The following is a 10,653-nucleotide window of genomic DNA, read 5'->3' as shown; positions in this document are numbered from 1 at the left end:
GCTCATACCACTGCAGAAATTCCTCTCACAGCATCCCTGACAAATAACCATTCAGTCTATGCTTGAAAACCTCCAGTAATCATAGATTCAGAACTGAAGGGATCTCACAGCTCATCTGGACTGACTCTCTCTTTTTACAGATGAAGAAATCCATAGGGGTTTAAATTCCTTGCTCAAGGTCATGCAAAATTCAAACTTATTTCCTCTCACTCCAAATTTTCTACTTGATTATGCTGATTTACTCTAGAAAGCAGAACTGAGGTCAGATCTAGCCTCAAATACTTATCAGTTACATGACTTTGGGCAAACCTCTTAACCTCTGTTTGCCTCAATTTTCTCATCAGTAAAATGGGGATAACAATAACATTTCAGGATGGCTGTGAGAATCAAATGAGGTAAATAATTGTGTTTTACCAATTTTAAAGTGTTATATAAATGTTAGTTATTATTATATTATGATATGCTATATAAACTTATTTTATATTATTATATAAATCCTAATTTTATCCCTTTGGACCTTCTATCCCTTGTTCCTTGTTCAACCCTCCCAGAGCCAAATACCAAAAGTCTAATCCCTTCTTCAGAAAACAATCCTTCAAATATTTGAAAACAGTGATTCATGAGCCTTCTTAAGTCTTCTTCAGACTAAATATTTTCAGTTCCTTCAACCATTCTTTCATATAACTGTATGTATATACAGTATAAAACTCGAGGCCTTTCACCATATTGATTGTCCTTTTCTCCAGCTTATCAATGTTTTTCTTAAATGTGGTACCCAGAACTAAAACCCTATTCAGCACCATCAATGTTGTGTAACAAAGACAGGCCATTATTTAGATATTATGCTTTTTAAAATGGAATCTAAGACCGAATTAGCTTTCTTGTCCACTCTGTCATATTGCTGACTTGGTCATTAGAGATCAGTAAATCTCAGCTCTGCCTAACAGCCTTTTAAATGCTTAAAGAGAGGTACATTTGAATTTTCTCTTTCCTTTCTCCATCAGTTCATTGGCTAGCGTTAAGTGGTTCTTTAATGACTAATGGTTTTTTGGGGTCTAAGGGTCCTAATTCTGGACACTAGTGCTGGAAGATACCTTAGAAATCATTTGCTCAGGTCTCTCATATTACAGATGAGAAGGCCAAGGCTCAGAGTGATTTCCCCAAGATTCTAGAGACAAGAATCCTCTGAGTTTTAATCCAGTGATTTTCCTTCCCTTGCCAAGGTGGATTTTAGATTCTTAGGATGGAAGATGCTTTTGGATTCTAAATCTCTGATGGCAGTTTGTTTGATTGAGATCACCTTAGAGTTATGAGGATACTCTTATGGATCTTTACAAAAAGAGGGAAAGGCCTGAAATTTAATTTTTCTACCCTCAAGGGATCTTAGAGACCATCTAGTCCTATTCCCCTCCCCTCATTTAAAGATGGGGAAAGGTAAGGGGACTTGACTGAAGTTTTACAAGGAAGGCAAATTTGTCACTATTCCTATTATATCAAGCTGCTTCCTTTGTTTCCCCTTCTTAGTCCTCTAGTATTTCCCTGTCCCCAATGAACTAATGTTCTTTTGCCCCCTCAAAACCTTCTCTCTAGGGGGAAAAACCTCTCTATAAAAAGGTTTAAATGATAGATATCAGCATCCCCAAATTTTATCCCACTTACCCTAACTATCTATAGTTAAATTTTAACTAGGTTTTAAGCGTTAAGCCAGATAAAATCAATTTTATTAAGAGACATTTATTGAAGGCTTATTGTAGGCTGGCTGGGAGGAGACAAAAAGATTAAATATGACTCAGTTTCTGCCTGCCTGGAACTCACAATCTCGTTGTGAATTCAAATGTTATATCCAAATAATCATGCAAAGTCACAAAACAAAATACCCTGTGAGTTGTGCCTATGAGGGTCATGGTGGGGTGCTGGCTTTGGAGTCAGAGATCTTGGGTTCAAATTCTGCCTTCCCATTTGTGGGCCTCTTTATTTTTCTGGAAAAGGAAGGATTTGGACTAAGATGATCTCTAAAGTACTTTTCAGCTCCAAATCTAGAATTTTTCTGATATGGGGAGGGAAGGTTGTAATGAACTTTAGTGAATCAGGGAAGAGCCTTTGAGCTAATAGATGAAATTTGGGCATCAGCTGTCAAGGAGACTGTGGGGGTGGGATGGGGGTATATAAGGAAGAATGGAAGGGGAGGATTTCTGGTTCCTCCTCCCAAATTATAATTGTAGCAACAAACAATTTGTTGTTATAAAAAATGCAAGGGCCTAGACATCAAGTATGAGTCAGCAGAGCTTCAGGGAGGCCCCAGATGCTCACGCAATCTTGTGCTGCAGAAAATAAAGCAGATTAGATGGAGTGAGGGAGTGGATGGCCTTCCTTCTCTGGCATCTAGGTCTGCAGGATGGTGCTACTTCTGCCCATTGCATTTTAGGGAGGATTTTGATGATCCTGAGCCTACCTTGAGGGAGGTACCTAGGATATTGAGAGCCAGGCCAATTTAACCTGGAGGAGAAAAGGTTTGGGCTGAAGGACTGCATTTGTCATTTTTGGCTTGAAAGGACAGAACTGGAAGAGGGTATGTGTGTGTGTATGTGTGTGTGTGTGTGTGTGTGTGTGTGTGTGTGTGTGTGTGTGTGTGTTTGCATGGAGACATGTGCGTATGTTGGGGGAGAAAGTTAGAATCAGATTTCTGTATAAGAAAAGGAAAACTGCTCCCTAGGTTAGGCTGCTTTGTAAGGTCTGTTGACTCTGGCAGATGGGCAGAATATCTGTCAAGAGGAAATTCTTCTGATGAATGGAGGGTTAGATTAAATGACCTTTAATGTCCCTTCCAATTCTGAGAGTCCTAAAGCTTCCTGATGGATATGGGCTTTGGAAGAAGGGTAGGAAATAAGTAAGGTGTGGGGCAGAAGGGAGTTGGTTGCTGAAGAATTAGTGAAAAGAACAATGGCATACCTCTTTGATCCAGCAGTGTTTCTACTGGGCTTATTTCATGACGCCACGTTTTTCTGTTTTTCCCAGGACAGGGAAAAAAAGCACTCACCTAGGAAGCAGATAGTGCATACTTCTTGTATGAAATTGACTCCTTTCTAGTCCTCAGTTTTTTCCTCTGAAAAATAAATGGCCATGGCTATTGGGGTGGAGGTGCAGTATTATTCTACAAGGTTCCTGACTTCCCTTCTACCTCTGTGGTCCTATGGCCTTTCCAAGGTCTTGGGCACTTACTGCCATTCTTCCTTCCCCAAAATACTGTATGCCCAGGGTCCAATAATATCTCACTGGGTACTCTAGCCATTATTCCTAACTGGCATGGTGGTCTTCATGTGCCCAATTTTTCTCATTCTGTCCTTCTGCCACGCGACTGGTTTTGTTCATCTCAGATAAGCTATTGGCAGTGGAGTACAGGGGGAGGCTGAGCTCTGGAGCAAAACCTTAGCTCTACTGCCTAATGAGCTTTGTGACCTTGAGAGGCCATTTGGATTCTAAGTCTCAGTTTCTTCCTCTGGATTTACTCTAAGATCTCTTCTAGATCTAAATCCTAAAAGCTTAATGTGGGAGGGGAGAGACCTGTCCTTTACCTCGCCATTATGACTACCAAAAAAGGAGACATTTAAAATTTAAAACTAGGCCTAGAGGTAACATTTTTCCTTTTTAAGAAGAAAAAGGACAAACATCATTGCTATATGAATATTTATAAATATGTTTATATATTTGTATATGTATAAACATGTATACATATAAACATGTGCTAAGTACAGATTATAGGCTATATAAATATATTTGTCTTTGTGTGTATGCACACGTGTGTATATGTATATATTAGGTGTATAGATGTGTATAGATGCATAGGTATACATTATGTAGATTATATATGTGTATATGTGTGCACAATTATATGTGTGTATATACATTCTGATTACCAACCATGGTTTATAGGATATACACATATATGTACATTAATGATTCGTGCATGTATGTACACATGTAGTATATACATTTATGTTTGTGTATATGTGCAAGTGTTTACATTTCTATAGATTTAATAGACACACATGTGCATGTACATGTGTTTATATGTGTGCACATGCACATGCATGTCTATTAAAATGTATATATGCAAAGCATGTATATACATATATACTTACATGTGTATATGCAGATTGTGTATATATCATACATACATAGATGCTAATTATAGATCATAGGCTCATGGATTTAAGAGCTGAGTGGAGTTTAAGAGATTACCTTCATATTATAGAGAAAGGAACCAAGGGCAATTTTATTCATTTACAGCAACTGTCAACTATCATTGAATGTATACACATCTATATGCATATACATATAAGTTAAAATATAAAACATATTTTTAAATATTCATATAACAATGATGTTAGTCTTTCTTTTAAGAAGAAAAAATATTACCTCTAGGCCCAGGCATTATTTGATAATGTTATTTGATAATTTAGATTTTTCAGGTATTCAGAAATATTTCGTATTTGATTTGCCCTTCCTTAGAGGATTGGAACTCAAAAGACAAGAATTCAGAATCTAGCTTTGGGAGTGTGGCTTGGGAATTATGTCCCAGAATTTTTTTCCTCACTTGTAAAAGTGTCAGTCAGAAAGGCATTAAGGTGTGATAGAAGGAGCACAAAAACCAAAAAAGCTCCTGATACTATTCACCACTGCTTAACTTCAGGCAACGTAGTTGGGGTTTTTTTTAGCCTCATTTTCCATACTTCTTCAGTTCCAAGTTCCCACAAACAATTAGTAGAAAGAGCCAAGATAGGATCATTAGTTTAGATCTGGAAAGGAACCTAAGAGACCTCTAGCTAAATCCCTTTATTTTACAGATGAAGTAATTAAGGCCTAGAACAGTTATAGATGGTGTGCCCAAGGACTCTATGGCAGAGTCAAGATTCAAAACCAGATCCTTTGACCCCAGATCTATACATCTTGCCTCTGTGTTTCTCTAAGTTCAAATGCAGGGCATTTCCTACCATAAAGCCAAGTTGTTAATGAGAGAAGTCCTTTGGAAACTGTCACGCTTCACAGAAATGTTATCTATTATTATCTAAATAATTTATTATTTCTAATGATAAATAATAATTATTATTTATAGTAATAATTGGACCCAAGGGTCTCTAAGGCCCCTTTTACTTCTGACATCCTATGATTCTATGACTTAGGCATTTAATTTCTCTGGGCCTCAGTTGCCCTTTTGGCCAAATAAGGGAATTGGCTGGATAGTCTCTAAAGCCTTTTCCAGATCTAATATTTTACAAAGCCATTTCTTGGATGAAGTAAAACCTTAGGGCAATCAGGCCCTTTCTTAAGCATCCTGCAGAGACTGGAGAGAAAACCAAAGAAAGAGACCTGGTGGTCATCTAGTTCAACCCCTACCTGAAGTAAAAAGGTTTTCTCAAGCAGGAACTGCTGAGAAAAAGCAAGGAAAACATGTGATCCCAGAGATGATGGCAAATCAATTCTCAGCAGCCGGAACTGCTTATTGATCTCCATCTCCTTCCCTAGCCCACATCCACCAAGTTATTCTGGATACTGGCCCAGAAAATACTTTATGTATCATGTATAATTGGTATAGAAGAGCAGTTAGTTCTCACTGTGGTCAGCTAGGGAGATTTAATGTGAAAATCAAAGAACTGGATGGTGCAGGGGAATAAGAAAGAACCCAAATCCATCTTGTTCATTCTTTATTGTATTGGGGCAAATTGAGTCTCAGAGAGGGCAAGGACAGGGTATCAGGTAAGAGATCACAAAAGAGTCAAGGTTAGGACTCAGGCCTCCTTACTCTAAGTCTGCTGTTTTATTTTGGATTTCCCTCCCCTACTTTGCATAAATGGGAGTAATAATAAGAGAAAGGGGTCTCAAAAATTCAGAATCACAGGGAGTTAAAAGGGATGTCAGAGGTGTTCAAGTCTTAACCCACACTTGCACAAAATCTCCTCTACAGCCAGGCATATATTAGAGCCAGCTAGCCCTTTGTTAAATATTCAGTGTCAACATTTGCACACTCAGAAATTAGCAAATGTTACTAATCAGGATTTGATTTATTTTTTTGTTTTGTTGACTATCTGGATTTAAGAAGTTGATGGAGAAAATGCTAGGAACACAAATTAAATTTAAAAGAATGCCATGCTTTTTTTTTTTTTTGAAGAGAGTCAATTTTAAATTTTTACTAGCCCATCCTTTCTTATAGCATACATTGACAAAAAGTCACTTAAATTTTTTTTGAAGGTCTCCAATGGATCAGTTAAGTGTGCAATTGATGAAATGTCTAGCCTGAAGCCAAGAAGAGCTGAATTCAAATTCAGCCTCATCTACTTACTAACTGGGTAATCCTGGGCAAATCACTTAATTCTGTTTGCCTTAGTTTCTTCTTCCATAAAATGAGTTGCACAACAAGATTATGTGATGATCAATTATGATGTATTTGGTTCGTTTCAAAAATGAAAGGATTCAGGCCAATCCCAATAGATTTGTGATGGAGAGAAAGTATCTGCATCCAGAGAGAGTACTATGGGAACTGAATGTAGATCACAATATTATTTTCACCTTTTCTGTTATTATAGTTGTTTACTTGCTTGTTGGTTTTCTGTCTTTCTCATTTTTGATCTTTTTGATCTTTTTGATCTGATTTTTCTTGTTCAGCTTGATAAATGTGGAAATATGTTTAGAAGAATTGCACAGATTTAACCAATATTGGATTACTTGCTGTCTAGGGGAAGGAGGAAAGGGGAAGAAAGGGAAAAAATTTGGAACACAAGATTTTGCAGGGGTGAATGTTGAAAACTATCTTTGCATGTATTTTGAAAAATAAAGAGCTGTTATTAAAAATGAATTGCAGAAAGAAATAGCAAACTGCTCCAGTGTTTGCCCAAAAAACTCCACAAAAAAAAGATCAGAAAGAGTCAGATATGACTGAATAACAATGATAGAAGATAAAATCCCAAAACAGAAAACTATAACATGAAGTATTAACGGTAAGTGCATTAGAAATGTGCAAAATGTTTGTGAATTCTGAAGGGGAAGATTAACAATAAGAGATTCAGGAAATAGTAGTAAAGATGGCAGCATATGAATTGGGATAGGTAGGAATTCAACAAAGAAAGAAACCATGTCAGACTTGGAGAATGGCCTGTAGACACAGAGGTGGAAAGGTGTGTGTGTGTGTGTGTGTGTGTGTGTGTGTGTGTGTGTGTGTGTGTGTGAGAGAGAGAGAGAGAGAGAGAGAGAGAGAGAGAGAGAGAGAGAGAGAGAGAGAGAGAGAAGGTAGGCAATAGAGATCTGTACACTTTAGTAGAAGAGAATAATATGAGGCTGCAAGACTGGCTAGGTGAGTTTATGCCAGGCATAATGGAAGGTTTTAGATGCCAGGTGACAAGATTAGAATTTTATTACCTTGGTTTTTATGCTCCATTTTGAGGTGATTTTTGCTGGAGATATATGGAAATACTATCTTACAATATGATTATTGTAAACAATTTTTACATCTTTTTTCTATTTTAAGAAAAATGTTTTCATTACAAAACAAAAACAAAAAATTTCATTGTTGCTTTCTTCAAAATTTTCATTATCATTCTCTTACTATGAACTACACACAGGTTTAGCACTAGCCAGACTCAGGGGAAAAAAAGTAGGACCTGTGCTTGCAACAATATGGTAGCCTTGGCTTTGAGAGGCAGGTGGTGCAACATATTTACTGAATTGCTTAATAAGTGCTCACTAAATGCTTACTAGAGGGAAATAAAACTTTCACTATAAGAAATGCTATCTTCACATCCTAATATTAGTATGAATGAGTCTATGAAATCATAGATCTAGAAGGGACCTTTTGAGCTAACTAATCTATCTTTTTTATTTTACAGAAGAGGAAACCAAGGTCTACAGGATTTACAAAGTTAAATTTATCAGTCAGCAAACATTTATTAGTTGCTGTGTTCCAGGCAAAGCACTTAGTGCTAGAGACAGAAAACAACAACAACAACAAAAAAATAGTCCCTGCTTTCAAGGAATATACATTCTATTGGGGTGGAAGACATGGGCCAGAGACAGCATGGAAATAACTAGGTCCATACAATATAAAGAGTACATGGAAAGCAATTTCAGGGAGACTATTAGCTACTGGGGAAAATGGGAAAGGCCTCCTGCAGAAGGTAAGATTTGAGCTGAAATTTGAAGGAAGTCAAGGAAACTAGAAGGCAGAAGTAAGTGGACACAGCATTTCAGGGGAGCACAACCAGTGCAAAAGCACTGAGATAGAAGATTGTCACGAGGCTAGCATAGTTGGATTATTTTAAGATTTGATATAGGTTATACATATGAAATCATGCAAAACATTTTTCCATATTAGTCATGTTGTGAAAAAAAGACACAGACCTCCCCTCCAAACCCACAAAACATGAAAAAAATAAAGTTAAAAAAATACTTTATCAGTTCTTTCTCTTGATGGGAATAGAGTTTTTCATCCTTAAGTAATGGTTTTCTTTCAAAGGAAGTACCCTGACATGATGACTGAACTGGTTATTGCACAAGAGTGTATGTAACTTCCTGAGTTGGATTCTAAATATCTACTCTGTATGTTGGCATCCTGGTGTAGCAAGCACTCAAAGACTCATTTCATTTAAAAGGGATTAAAATTGTACCACCTACAATAAAATAGACTGAGACAGAATTCTGAATCAGTGGCACTTTATTAAAGGGTCCATGGTCCCCTCCAATGACATGTACCTCAGATCTTCCTCACAATCTGAGAGGCCTTCCAGGGCCCTATTTTTAAAGGGATAGATGTCCAGTCATTCTGGAATAGCTATATAAAATACAGAATAATTCCACTGATTGATGTGATATATAAGCTAAAATAAGCAAAATAATATATCAGCAAGGTAACATAGACAAACTTCTAAATCTGGGCAGGAGGAAATGGTACAAGCTATCATAGTCAGTGACCTAAGTGGTCATAAAATGATCATCTGCTCCTATTGGACAAGTGATTGGTTGGAGGTACAAAATATTTTGGGGAACTTTCCACATAGATGTCATCTCCGTCACTCTGAGTTTGGTCCATGATGAGGAAAAACAAGAGTAAGGGGCTTTAGTTAAGCAAGTGAACTTAGAATCTGTATTTCACAGCTTTGGAACCATATATATAGAAGTTCTGTCAAATTGGTTATTTGATTATCAAATTGATTATTCAAAATGAAATTCTGTCAAATCTGTCCAATTGATTAATACTGATTAGAATATAATAGGGATCCAAAATGAATTTTTTCTTATGTCACTTAGCTAATTCTTAGGTTTAGATTAGACAGCAGGTGAAAAGCACTGGTTAAGTAAGGGAAAGCTATCTACCCAACAGATATTGCCCAAATAAGACACCAAACAGATACTACCACGTAGTCTATATACAGAAATTCTTAAACTTTTTCTGCTCATGACCCTTTTTCATTGGAGAAATTTTTATGTGATGTCGGGTATATAAGTATGTAGAAAAAAGTATACAAATCAAACATTTACTGATAATAAATCATAAAGAAATTTATTTTAAAATAATTCTTTGGTATACATATAATTTTACCATTTACTAAAGACAGAAGCAAATTTGCATACTAATAAGATGGATGTGCTTGTTTATTTCTTTTTCTTTTTATTATTTATTTATTTTTTGCTGAGGCAACAGGAATTAAGTGACTTGCCCAGGATCACATAGCTAGGAAGTGTTAAGTGTCTGAAGTCAAATTTGAACTTAGGTCTTCCTGACTTCAGGGCTACACCCACCTAGCTACTCTTGCTTGTTTATTTTTACATAAAGAATTAAATTTTGGTGGAATATTTGACACCTTTTATTGTTGCCAATTTTTTTTCTTGACCTCTCACATTCCGTTATGTGATCTTAAATGGGGTGCAACTCATAGTTTAAGAAGTTTTGATCCATGGGATAGGTACTTAACCTGGGATCCACGAAGCATTTAAAATATTTTGAAAATCATATTTCAGAATAATTGATTTCCTTTATAAGTTTGGGTACTATATATTATGCATCAAAATGCATTATACTGGCAAGGGATCCATAGCTTCACCAGACTGGAATGAGGGTGAGAGGGTGTTGATGGCACCCAAAAAGTTAAGAACTCTTGAGACAAAAGACGGGAATTAAATCCTACTTGTGATATTAGTAGCTATAAGCAAATCATCATTAAACATTTCTTTATCTTACTTTTGTCAACTGTAAAATAGGAAAAGAATACCTGTAGTATTCTAGAACTATTGAAGCTCTCTGAAGGAGACATTGTATGTAAAACAATTTACAAACCAACCTACAAATGTCAACTACTGTTATTTATTGTTGTTAACTAACTCTTTTCATCTTTTTTTTTCTTGGAGTTTAGATAAAAACAGTTCTGGGACAAATGGATATCCTATTATTCTGTTATGTTTCACATTCTGGAGAGCATCATACAGGTAGATGAAATAACTGCTTTTTATAATTTGAAGTTTTAGAATTTAAGAATTTTCTATTTTCTTTTTTTTTATTGTAGAGAGTTTTCATTATCTTTGTTAATATCAGTATTATTCTTCTGAACTAGTTCCATGAATTTGAGTCTGTATAGTTCAGGCTGTTTGAAGGGCTAAGAATTAGAGACT

The 10,653-nt window shown here is 36.2% G+C and overlaps 1 protein-coding gene across 1 annotated transcript in view; it reads left to right on the top strand.

The window, feature by feature from the left end:
- Nucleotides 1-6,162: 6,162 nt before the first annotated feature.
- USP35 (ubiquitin specific peptidase 35) overlaps nt 6,163-10,653 on the top strand; it is a 62,549-nt gene continuing 58,058 nt past the window's right edge. The window contains 1 exon segment of the mRNA XM_074303970.1: nt 6,163-10,470. The gene's annotated coding sequence lies outside the window, so the exon portion shown is untranslated.

This window comes from Sminthopsis crassicaudata, chromosome 3 (genome assembly GCF_048593235.1).
Source record: "Sminthopsis crassicaudata isolate SCR6 chromosome 3, ASM4859323v1, whole genome shotgun sequence".
Classification (NCBI taxonomy): domain Eukaryota; kingdom Metazoa; phylum Chordata; class Mammalia; order Dasyuromorphia; family Dasyuridae; genus Sminthopsis; species Sminthopsis crassicaudata.
This window is presented reverse-complemented; position numbering and strand designations above follow the sequence as displayed.